General features: G+C 45.5%; 1 protein-coding gene across 3 annotated transcripts in view; it reads right to left on the reverse strand.

Moving 5' to 3' along the window:
• The window catches only part of RERE (arginine-glutamic acid dipeptide repeats), a 155,886-nt gene extending 153,571 nt beyond the window's left edge, over nt 1–2,315 (reverse strand). For 2 of the 3 annotated variants that reach the window (XM_027882466.1, XM_027882462.1), the window contains exon 1: nt 2,137–2,314. The gene's annotated coding sequence lies outside the window, so the exon portion shown is untranslated. Of the gene's footprint in view, nt 1–2,136 lie in introns of all 3 variants that reach the window. The other variant, XM_027882467.1, reaches the window with a different exon arrangement.
• Between the last annotated feature and the right edge of the window lie 10,879 nt (nt 2,316–13,194).

Below are 13,194 nucleotides of genomic sequence, written 5' to 3' on the forward strand. Positions count from 1 at the left end.
ACACACACACACACACACACACACACACCAGCACACCTTCCCTTCCTGCTGCTGAAATCTGGGAAGCACCTGCGAAGAAGACGCCAGTTCTGTGTTTTCAGCGCTTTCCCCCACCCCCAAACCTGTAACATCCCGTCTCCTGTACCCAACCAGCACTCCAGGCTCATGAAAGATTGAGAGCCGAGGAGTGACAGACAGAGCTCTCTTCAGAAGGGCTGGGAAAACGCGCGGCTTTCGAGACACGCGGCTCGTGCCCGACGCGAATAATTCATAACCCCGCGCCGCGTTTCAGGAATATTAAACACGGGACGCGGGAATTTGGAGAATATTAAATAAAGATACGAGCCCTCCCAGCCAACAGGATCCATCCATCAAGCAGCGCTCCCCACCTCCTCTGACAGAATTAGCCATCAAGCACACATAAACATCTCACCCGCTCCCAGAACTGCTCCAGAGGAGCAATTTCGGGTCTCCCAGGTATCCATACACTTGAAACACAAACTAACCGTAAACAGGCTTAATGAGATTATACAGATTAAATGGGTACATTAACTTTTTTTTTTTCCTTTCAAGAGGCAGCCACGACAAAGAGGTCCCACAAACGCTTTAAAAGCAGCTCCTTCCGGCTCTGAGTTCGCTCATCCAGTCAATTTTTTCCAAAAGGCAGGTTCGAGTGCGACTGCCTGACTCACACAAACTGAACACGAAGAAGCCTCAAAGTACTTTTAGGAACACATGGAGATGTGAACATGACAAGTGTTTTCTAAAAGCTCATACAGCACAAGTTCCCAGCTCAGGCAAGCGCTCAGCCTAACACACCAGCCCCCTGCTAAGCTGAGCCTATTTTTAAAAGGGGATTTAACACCGTCTTCAGAGCTCCACGGAAATCAAGCTCTCCCTTGGATTCAGCCTTGGATGGGGATGGGGGGGGGAAGAGGAAGGGAGTAGGCTGATGGAGAACAAGCCAACAGCTTCATATTGTCACCCCAGTGTTTTTGTTGTGTGTCACTCAACTCCACTCCTCATCACAAGTTTCTCTCTCCCTGTCAGCTCACACACACACAGACACACACATACACATTCCCGGCCAAAACACCAGTGATTCCTCCAGAGAAACAAAACAAAACAAAAAGCTCCAAGCGGGGACAGCTTAAACTGAAAATTAGCTGGAGAATTCCAGAGGCAAAGGGTCACCTGAAGATCTCTCGGCAGAGCAGAGGAAGCGCCGGCTGTGCTGCCAGCAGGAAAGGTCACCTCTGCCTGCTCGCAGCAGCAGCGCCCAATATTTGTTACCCGTCGCTGTTTGTTTTCCAATTCGACATCAAAGCATCTGGGCCCTGTCTAAACACAAAACCTTTGGTCAGGTTAGAGGTGAGGTTCTATTCCTCTGTAAATAATGCGCTGTTTTACTGGTACAAACACAGCTGAGAGGAACTGATACTCGGCTCCTGACAAGACAGTTGCTGCTGTCGGCACACAAATGTCTTCAAATCCGCTCCGAGCAGGAGAGGTCCTGTCTGTGCTTGTAGATCTGTGAGCACACATGAAACACCCAACAGGAAACCTGCTCTGAGCTCCAGGCAGCCACTGCACTAACCCAGCTATGACTGGGCTCCACATTTACATCAGGGCGCTCTTCCATGCTCCTGGAACGTAACCTGTGAGAGGAAACTCGGAGCAATGCCCTCATTGCCTCAACACAATCAAAAGGCCAATTGGTGCTCTAATCCCGGCCTAGGGAAGCTGTAAACTCTGCACACAGTTAAACATTAGTGGCTGCTTCCTCTCCCCCACATTCACATATGCAGCCGTTCTTAAAACCAGCATGGGAAGGGTTATTTGTTATTTTAATTTACAGCAGAACCGCTGAAATTTGGATGAACCCTTTCCTCGCCTCTCTCCAATCTCCAAATGGAACCTGCACCCTTTACAGACCTTTAAGAGGTTTGGCGCTTTTTTTGTTGGGTTAGATTCTGGTTTGTTGGGGTTTGTAGGGCTTTTTGCTTGGGGTGGGGGTTCCCCCCTCCCCAAGCCTCTGGTTATGCAGCATCCAACCCGGAGCCTGCAAAAAAACAAATTACTGACACTATCACACCTTTTACGGTTCAGGAACTCTGACTCTTTTCCTGTACTTACCTGGTGTTCAGGTTTATGTTCCAGGTGACCTCTGCTCAAGCTGTAACTCCTCACAGGTCCCTGTTAAAATCCAGCACCACACCAATACCCCGGGCAAGGAAAACCCTGCCAAGCACAGAAACGTCTGAGGAACTTCAGTCTCTTTTGAACGACAGAATTGCAGACAACGACCTACTGTAACTGTCACCAGCAACTGCCACCAACTGCCCCTTTGCCAGCCCTGCAAGGGATCACCTTTGTACCAAACTCCAACCAGCAAGACACAAATGCAAACAAAAAAACCCCCAAAGAAATATATATATATATATCCCAAGGCCTGTGCACTGGTGGCACTCGGTGCTGGTTAAAACAACAGCTTGTTATGAGGTAAAAAACACAAATTGGCTCAGATTCCCCCTCAAAGCTGTGAGAGAGCCAAAGAAATGGCTGTTGGGACAGACAGGGCAAGGCTCAGCTGAGGAATGGGGACAGGGAATTCAAGGATACGAAGGGCTGCACAGCTCTGCTCTGGGTGTCTTCGGGAGGAATCCGGCGGGTTATTTTTTGTGCAGCATCTTGGATGCACTTCTGTCACAGCAGGGATGAAAAAACAAGAGTGGCTCCCCCAGGGAGCTGTGAGGACTAAGGCAATTCACATGCTAACACGTGGGGGGAAAAAAAAAAAAAAAAAAAGCAGGATTTTACAGGAAGGCTCAGCTTAGGAAGTGTTGGGGAAAACAAACAAACAGTAAAATACCAACCGACCAACCACAACCCAAAAAGAAACAGCTCAGCCCACTGGAGAGCTCCTCACACAAATAAATGAGTGTTCACAGCTCCCTGTTCTCCCTCTCCAAATGCTGAGGTGGCCAAGGAAAAACACACCTGAGGCAAGGAGGGGACACCAGAAGGGTTAAATCTTCATGCTCTGAGAGAGCTGCACCTCAAAGAGGGCAAAATTCAGCCAGAAAGACAGGATGGGAAGAGAGAAGGAGAAGAAAAGAACACACACACAAAAAAAAAGATAAACAAGCTGAGGAATGCAGCAGATTTTAAAATAAAAGCTTTGATGTGCACAGGGATGAGTGTAATAAACTCAGCTGGGATGTTGTGACCAAGGTAAGGGGAACAAGAAGTGAATAAAGTGACTCAAAAGCAGGTACAGCCTCCCAGCTGGAAACCAAAACAAACCAGGCAAGGCACATTTAAGGAAAAAAAGTTCATTTGTTCATCACAGAAATCACTGATATTTCCCCCCTGGTTTGTTTCCTCTCCTCTGTAGGGACCAACGGTGAAATTCAAAAATGGTTTTGGAGAAAATCCCTGCCCTGGGAATCTCCAAATTACAGAATGGTAAACTGTAAGCCAAGAATATTAAAACAAAACCCAGTGTGTGTGTCTGCCAGGTTTTGTGGTACTTAGGGCAAGACATCAACCTCTTCAGCAGCCTCTTGAATTCAACACAAAAGAATGCACAAGAGTTATTTTAGAAGGACAAAGAAAAAAAAAACCCAAATATTTGTCAAGAAAAAGAAGTCATATATCAAAGGGAAAATTTACATACTTGAAAATCTAATATATGCATTAAAAAGCAAACAGGAAGCTGTTTGTTCTCAGCTGTATATAAAAAAAAAAGCAAAGAAAATAAAACTCTGAATAGTTTCAATCTGTGTGGGAGGGGTAAAGCTCAAGAAAAGGAGGGAAGGAAGGACTGAGCAAAGGCATCTTTTTTCAGCTCCATCAAAGCAGCTGTAAAACAATGGAAGTTTGCCTGTTTAAACTGAAACTCTGGGAATGGAAAACTCGATACCCCCATCAACGGCCTGTTTAAACTGTTATAACATAAAGCATGTTCGGACTCACAGCTGAAGGAAATGACTCCCAAATGCTTCCCTCGCGATCTTCCTTCCAGAGCCAGACACAGCCTTCACCAAGAGGTTTTCTTTCTCCACACACAAACTGAACTAACAGAGATGGGAAATTCCCACTGGATTTAGGGCCTTTTATTGGAATCACAGAGGGGGTGGGAATTGTGACTCCACAAAAACCCAGTAAGCACCTTCAAAGGCCTCTGAAAATTCAATAGGGTTTTGTTGGGTTTTTTTTTCACTAAGTGACAACAACCCCAGGATGTGACCATACCTATAATAATCTCTCCCTCCAGACAGGGAGATAAGCTCTAAAAACAGGAAGTTCCTGCTATAATCTTGAAGAAATGTTTAACAGCCTGAAACCACCCAACCCCAGTTCTGTTACAGAAAGAAGAAACTCTGGGCTACAGGACAAGATACTCAGCAGATGGGACTAATTCACCCTTCCAGAACCCCCAAAAACATGGAAAAATGTGAAGGTTCTCGGTTTATTCCTCTTCTTTTCACCCCCACAGATTCATAAGAGTGAACAATAGTGGGTTATTTAAAAAATGGACACTCTCCCACATTTCTTAAGAGCCTTAAAAAAAAAAAATAAACCAAGGTAAGAATTGCACCCAAGCACTGGGAGGTGTATCTGCCTTGGCCACGCTACAGCCACTCACCCAAATATAACTCTGACCCTTCTCAGAAAGGTCTCTTTGCACTTTGGAAGGCTTGATAAAGAGATCAAGTCAAAACTGCACTCAGAGCCTTAAATCACACTAATTATCTGAGCAGGTTGCTGGACTCTGCTTACTTGGCCTTGTTTTTATTTCAGGCAGACAGGGATTTGCTGGTGCACCGCCGCCGTTTCACGCAGCAGTGAGTCTGCAGCCACCTACACAGAAACTTTTAGTCAACTAAAAGGAAGCAGCAGATTTTTGATAGCCGTGATCAGCCAGTTAACAGTCACCAAAGCCTTTCAGGGTAAGTTTGACAACGTTTCTCACATTGAAGATGAGGAGGTGGCAACAGTTAAACGTGGCTTACACCAACTTATCCAACCCCCTCTCCGAAGAAATGGATCCTGCTGGATATTTTAACATAAATCACTGCTGCTTGTCGATACAATGCTCATTTTCCTGTTGGTGTTTAATATAAAACAATATAAAATCACACCAAGGGCTTGAAAATCCCACTCACGTGACTGTATCCTGACTCTGAACTTCCTTCCAAATTCTCCACTAGGACACACACACTGGTTTTATCTACATTCATGGTGGTTTCACGTGTTATGCAGCTACAGGAACACGGAAATTTAGTGTTTTTAGGAAGGCTACACCTCCAACACAGCAGCTTTTCCCTTCCACTTTTCCTTCAGTGGCCTACTAAGAGAATTCAGCATAAAAGGCATCCCAGATCTTCTATTTAGTTGTCTCTTCTTGCAATCCACACAAAATAAGACAGAAGCACTTGAAATACAAAATCCCCATCAGAACTGAGCGGCCAAATAATTGCAGGGCATCACAGCCATAGGGATATGTGAGAGGTATTCATGGAATTCCTTAAAAGCACCTGCAGAAAACTTGTAAAATCTGAGAGCACCACTCCCTGCCATCCTAAATGGTGTCCCAGGCATTGTGTTACATCTCTGGTGAAGTAACTGCCTGCAGATGGCAAAGCAGGACCCGAAACACACCCACCAAGGGACAATTCCACAAAACAAACATTCACTTCAGGAAGTCTTTGTACGTCCTACATTAAATTTACAGGAAGAGCAAACACTCCCGGACAAAAGGAACTCACGAGTTTTGGAGGATGTCGGGCAAGTTCCCAGCGCACCAGCAGACAGCCTGAAAGCCACTGCAGAGACACAGAGAAATCCTCCCTCAGCAAAAAAGGGCTCCAGAGCAAACCGTGCCCAGTTGGCAGCGAGGTGACAGGGTCCAGCTGCAGCATTGCCATCTAGTGTCAGCCTCCCAAAAACCACCAGAACATCGAGGAAAGCCATGAAGCCACTGAAGAGACTGGACTTGGCAGCTGAAAATCCTTCGGTTTTCCCCTCCCGTGCTGCCATCAGCCCAGCTGAGGGCACCAAGGGAAAACCCAGAGAGCACCAAGTCAGGCAGCGTCACAGGAGGCTCCTTGCTGTGCTTGGCTCCCCCCTCTGCAGCTGATAAATCACCCCATCAACCAGCAGATGAGCTGACAAACAACAGAACCGGTGTGCAAAGGGCTCAGAAAGCCAGAAGTGCACGGGCAGGGCTGTGGGATTCACGGAGCAAACAAAGTGCACCTTCCCAGCTCCAGGTGCTGTCGTCTCATTCCTCCTGTCTGGGTTCTGACAAGGTGACTGACAGGAACTGCCGGATTTTCATGCTAATGTTTTATCAGGGAAAAAAAGCACACGTCACCTCATGAGTTCATTAACAATCCATTTTATTAAAGCTTGGCAGGCAAATTCCTCCCGAAGTAAAACCTGCTGCTTTTGTGGTTTGGTTTTGTGTGGGTTTTTTTGGTTTTTTTTTTTTTTTTTGGATCTGAACACGCCAGGGTGGCACATCAAGAGGGGAAAACATAATTTAAAAGACTTTGTTTCGGTTTCACAGAATCATCACTGAGCAGTCACAGATCCAACTCATTCTTCACTGCCTTCAGTCACCGAGTTTCAGAAGGAAAAGGTTGAAATCACAACAGCACGAGGAAGTTCACACTCAGGTGACCTCCCACAGCAAGAACTTGTGCTCTCCCCCCTAAACAGCAGACAAAAATGTCCCACTGCACGTCTCACTTCCAGGAGGATGCCAGTGGGTAGCACAGGTAAAACAGATTCGGCAGGGAATGTCAGGAGTAAATAAAAAAGGGGGGGGGGGGGGAATCAAGTAGAAGTTTAGAGCAGAGAGGGAACTGGAGAACTGTCTCCAACCTAAGCCTGTGTTTCCAGGCTCACCTGCAAAGCCCAGCTGTTAACAGGGCTTAAACATCAGCAGTGATCTGAAGACAGCAACAGCAAGTTTATTCCACAGACCCCCCCAAGCAGAGACTGCTTATTCCACTCCCCAATTTACAGGGTTACCAGGCAGCAATTCCAACCTCACCACCACCATCTAACACTTCTCCAAAGGAATGGCCAACCAAACATTCCCCCTGGGACTTCCCAGGGAAATCTGCACTTCGGGGTCCCACCAAGCAGAGGTGCCACTGATGTGTTTTAAATAAGCAGAGCCCACCGGACAAATGAGGTCAAGAACAAGCGAGACAATCGTGTTGGATCCAGTTCTTGGAATGAAAAGCCCGAGTGCCTTTCATGGCTCCCACTACAAAGAAACCCATCATTAGGCCTCGTTTCTGTCAGCTCCTACAAAGGGCTGAAGACAGAGACAAGAAGGGGTGGTTAAAAGGGAAGCCTTGGGAATCAAACAGCCCCCAAGAATATCACTATATATATCCCTGGCAGATTAAAACCTGTCCTGCCTTCCCTTCATTAGTCCAGCTGCAGGGAGGAAGAAGTGCTTTGCTCATTAGTTCCAGAGCTGGGCTGGGGGGTGTTTGGTTGGTTTGTGGGTTTGTTGTTGTTTTTGGGGTGTTTTTGTTCTTTTTTTTTTTTAAATAACCTTTAAGACAGCTCTGTGTTGATTAAACCATTTTCATCCTTCAATGAGTTTGATTCCTATTAGTTCAGACTGCAGAGAAGACATTGATTTTTTTCACTCTAGTCGGGGATCAGGAGAAGTAACAGCTTTTGCAATTAAACAACTGCTCACCGCGTTAAAGCAGGAAAATATGTCCACAGCAATAATGTGCAGGCAACCAGAGCGCTCCTGAGCACCAGCAAAAGCCAGCACACGTGCCTGTAATAACTTTAACCTTTAACTGGAGAAAAGGAGGGAAAAAACTCCGTGTCTTACAGACAGTTCACCTCGTGTTAACTCTGCTGATAAGGAGCTGTAACGCTGAGAGAGGCTCAGAATTACAGACAACTCATCTCCCAGCTCAGAATTACCGTCATTATAGCACACAAATCACCACATTGGGCCCCGGCCTCCTAAAATAGAAATCACAGCCAGAAATGGTCTAGTAGGCTGCTGCTGCTTCTCCTTTTAAATTAAGCTTTTATACCAAACAAATCCATACAGTTCTTGCATTATGGCCTTTCACGGGGTTGCGAAATAAATCAAATATTTTATTCCACAGCCCGCAGCTATTTCCACATTTAAGAACTGGCATGGGAGACAAGTTTTAATCTCCATCAGGCTGAAACAATTACTGTCCTCATAACCACTCGAGTCAAGAGGTAAAAATTACGAGATTTCTATTACCTGAGTGTATATTCAGGGGGAAAAAGTCCCATTTTTCCAAAGTACAATCAGTGAGACAAAAGAAGGGAGCACAGTCACAGTCCTCAATTTTGCTTGTCCCAGAATAAGACTTTAAGGTGTGAAAGAAACACAACAACACCCCTGCCAAAAATGCAGCAAAAAGATCTGAACAGACACAACACTCTCAGGTGTAAATATTTCCCTGGTCTATTTCCAATAGACCTTAAACAATTCCCCACACTCAGAGCAAAAAAAAAAATAAAAACAAAAAAAATCCCTCCCCAGGACATTTGGGAAATGGTGGCAAGGCTGTTTAAATGAAAGAAAAAGAAGGAAGTGTTACATGGACAGCTATAGCCAACAGGAAAACAAAAAAAAAACAACAAAAAAAAAATCCCTGTGTGAAACCTCAGTGTGGAATTTGCACATTATTACATGTTTTACTACCAGTTATTACCAGCTGCTAGAGAGGGGTATTAAAAAAATCACAGCAGGTCAAGACACCGTTTCTTTCTCCATTAATATATCGAGGCAAAAATGCAGTAATTTACCTCTTGTCCAAGAAAGGGAGAAAATGCCATCCAATTTGAACCACTCATGCTTTTATTTATGCTCTGTAAAGGCCTCCAAAGACACTTCAAACATCCAAATTATTTAAGTCAGCAGGAAAACACGGGGAAGGATGTCAGAGCTCGCGGTGCAGGAATCCCCCCAGAGCTAAATAATTAAGCAGCAGCTTCCCGAGGAGCTCTCCAGGCCAAAGCAATCCTGAGGTTCCCGACGTGGCGAGGAGGGCAGGAGGAAAGCAGGGAGGTCTTTATTGTTTTCCTTCAGCCCAACAGCGTCACCCGTGCATGTTAAGGAGGGGAAGGAGGCGCTGCCTTGGTTCAGAGCACCCTCTAGAGCCAACTCCTCACCAGTGACATCACCCCCGCATCCTCCTCCACTCACAGCCACCCCACTGCTCTGCAACAGCCCCCCAAAACCAGCAGGATGTGATACCCAAAAAAAAAAAGTGGTAACACATCAGCAAACCCGGCAGTGTTTTTCTGACAGCGGGAGATAAATGTATTTTCTGAATTTACATCCACAAATACCCACCCTGATCTGTGCTCTCAGTGTGCTCCTAACAAAAGAAGACACAACCTCTGGGTGAAGGACAAAGCTATTAAAAAACTTTGCTACTTCTCTGTCACTCTGAAGAAGAACTAACCAGCTCATCTTGAATAAAGGCTAAGCTTTGTTTTCCAAGACTTCACGTGCACCTTTCACTGAAAACGAAGCTGCTGCCTCCCAGATTTTTCCTACCAGGCCGAGTGTGGATTGCAGGAGCCACTCCTGGTCTGTTTTAACATCAGCCATCTCTAAGATCACCTTCCAGTCCTAAGAACCCTAGTTTTTAATTATTATTTGTAAGAGAAAGATGTTAAGGCGTGGAATTTCAGTTAATTAAAGACCCACTGAAGTTATCAAACTCCTATTAAAAGGCCTGTTTCAATCCCAAATGAGGGTTAGTTACTGCCACACGGAAATACACCCTTAAATTCTCACTCATTGATTGTAAACTCTTTGCTTAAAGCAGGTACATGCAAAAGATGATAACACTGACACCAGAGAAAATCTAATCAGTGACTTCATCAATTCAATTATTAGGGTTTCACTTGTCTTCCTAAATCTGAGCCCTCAGGAGGAGAAATAAAAATAAAAAAAAAACACCAAAAACCAAAGAAAAAACAGACTGCAGAATATCATGATGTCATTTTGGGTTTATTCTCTGAATCAAACAGGCTCTCAGGTGATGACTGAGGGGAGAACAAGTTACACGATGCCAGCGATTCCTGCTGAGCTCTGCAGGCAATTTCAGTCCCCAAAACAGGAGGGAGGGGTTCTCCCTTCACCCCCATCACCCTCATCTTCACTCCCCAGCCCAAGGGCCTCATGTTCTAGGCCAGACAAGCCCCTAAACACGCAAGGTCAGGCTCTTGAGCTTCACCCCCACATCTCATCCTGCAGACCTGTCTTCTGTTTCACAAAATCTGTGATCATCCTTCTAATCTGCCTTGACGAGGACACTCATCCTTCATCTAAAGGGGATTCAGAGAGATCTCCTGAGGACCTTCCTTTGGACGTTGCAAGAACTCAAAGGGCCTTAAGAATTCGGGGCTGTCTCCAAACCACCATCTCCTTTAAGAGTAAATCACGGGGAAAAGGAGGAGTTGAAATAAAAGTGTGTGGGGGGGGTTTGTTTGAACAAGCTCAAGGTAAAGCCAGAGAAGCAGAAGAAAATCATTTGTCTCTTCAACACACTAAGGCACTGCCAGGAAAATGAGATTTGGAAAAGGAGGTCAGAAAAGTTTTTGGCAACTGGAGCAGGTGGAAACACTATCCTGCAGAAAGGACAGAACACACTTCCATCACAAATCGTCATCCTTGGAGATGTTTGCTGCAAGAGAATCACAGCTTTTAAGGTCTAAGTGTCACAGACAGGCAAAGCATCTCCCTGAGCTCCTGCTCGCAGCTCTGCCCTCCTGCACATCCAAAGTCTGCAGTTTTCCAACACTTGTTACAGCTCACAGTCACGGGAAGTTTTAACCTCCTGCCTTCTCACAATGTTTATTAACACTGACAAATAATTAAGAGCAGGAGCTAAAAACAGCATCTATTTAAAGACAAGTCTGAGCCTTTGACAACTACAAATCTTTACACCTCAATACAGATTCTTTCCTCGAAAGGGATCAATAGTGCAGCCCCTGTTTGAGCAGAGCCTGTTCTTTCTGTGAGCCCACTGCTGCTCTGATTCTGAAAATTAACAAACTGCTGTGCACATTAAAAGCAATATTCCCTGCAGCTCCTCACAGATAAGCAACCTCGGTGGCTTTCCCACCTTTTGCCAAAGAGCATTTCCTCAGCCCTCGTTTCCCTTTCACTCGACCAAAACAGCAAGCTCAAGGTAAGCCATTTACAGCTGGGAAAACTCGTTGGGCGTTATTTGTGACAACGTGTCCCCCCCCCAAAAATTGAAAACCATCTCCAGAAACTCTGCTGTGCCTTCCAGCAGCAATACTTGTGCCTCCCACAGCTGAAGCCTGGGCATTTCCTCCCTCCTTCCCTCCCTCCCTCATATTAATGTGTTTATCCAGCCATAATTCCATTAGCATTATGTAACACAGACAATCTTCTTAGGCATTTTATCATTGTCTCACCCCCAACTAACCCCCTGCACACACGGACACTTTGCCTGCAGAGCCGTGATCTCCCAGCCTCTGCTGACACACGAGGAACCGTCTGATGCAGAATTAAACTGACACCTTCAATTCCTCGCCTGGATCCTCGGCCAAACCTCACAACAACACAACACAACCAACCTCTCTCTGGCCGAGGCATCTTTTCCTCCCACACACAGCACGCCGACATCACTGTGGCTGTGATCCTTTGACTTAAAAAGGAAAAATACTTTTAAAAATATATTTCATGTTTGTCAACTGCCTGCCTCTCCTTGCATGCTGAACACAGTAAATACTATTTGCAGTTATGTCTGTAATTTGACATTAATTCCTTAATCTTCTTAAGCCAAAGGCAAGCTTGTAGATCATTACGAGGTTACTTAGAAAAGCACAGCTCAAGTGTTACATGAAGGGTACATTTTATTAAGAACAGAAGCCAACTCCAGTTTTGTGTTTTGTCATTCACACACCTGCAAAATAAATCAATCTCCTTTGGAGAGCAGCAAAGAGATACACGATGAACTATTGCTGCTGTGTAATCCTCTTTGGGGGGGGTGCACTATCTGCTAACAAGATTGTGTGGCTTTCACATTGGATCAGCAGGACTGTGACCTTTCCTGACAGCTATTCTAATATTAATGCCAGACATGGCCAGGGCAGCCATCTCCCACATTCCTGCTCTCCCCAGCATATCCCACCTGGATTAGCTGCCACTGCCTGTCACCACCTGTTTCTTGCATCAAAAACCCCCTGGATCAGGCCCAGCAAGGATTTGTGCTGCAGCTCCCCACACAAACGCCAGGATTCTCCAGGAAACCCCTTCCCTCAGCAGCCTCTGCTGTGCCAAACCTCCTTTAGGAGACAAGAGCCAAGCAGGGCCTGTTTCAAAATATTGATAATAAACTAAAAAACCAACCCCCTCCCCCCCTCCACAAGACAGAACTGGCACAGCCCAGGAGCTATTCCAGAATCCTCCCCACACCGTCCTTGCATTCTTACCCACAAATGCTGAAACCTGAGTTCCAAATCGAGGGGTTTAGTTAAGCCAACAAAGACGAGATTAGAAAGAGCTTTTAAAACAATTACCTGGGCAGGGGCAGCTCCTGAACTGACTCGTGCTGAGACCCAGACACTGCTACAGCAGGGAAAGGAAGGGACCTAAACCAGGACTGGAAGGAGGACGAGTGGAAAGACACACACCAGGCAAAATGCTTGGATTCAGCGTTCCCAAATGACACCCCGCAAAGGGAACTCACTGGCTGGCACCTGACAAGAGGTTTAAAATCCAATTTGCAGGCAACAGGCTAAAGCTGGGAGAATTAAAGTTACTTTTCTCAGGTTTAAATTTGGCAAGACATTTAAAATTGTGCTTAAGTTTCCAGAGGAAGCTTCATTCTGATGCAAATTCAGATGTTTCACTTGTTCTTACACTGGCCACTAAAACCAGTTTATGTGAAAAACAGGATGTGAAATAGCAGCTACCTCTACCAGGAAAAATATTTTTTGCAAGGTTTACAATCACAGTGCATTTTGTAATTAAATTGCTAATGTTGCAGAACCGAGTTTTGGTCAAATCTACATGTAATTACATTCATCAATTAGCCCGTAATTGAGTTTTGCTGGTTTTGATCCCTAAGTCTTTGCTGGGCATATCTGACAGACTGACATCGCCTGGTTTTGGGT

Source organism: Empidonax traillii, unplaced genomic scaffold (genome assembly GCF_003031625.1).
Source record: "Empidonax traillii isolate 1590-97213 ecotype Southwest subspecies unplaced genomic scaffold, ASM303162v1 scaffold106:size2091409, whole genome shotgun sequence".
Classification (NCBI taxonomy): Eukaryota; Metazoa; Chordata; class Aves; order Passeriformes; family Tyrannidae; genus Empidonax; species Empidonax traillii.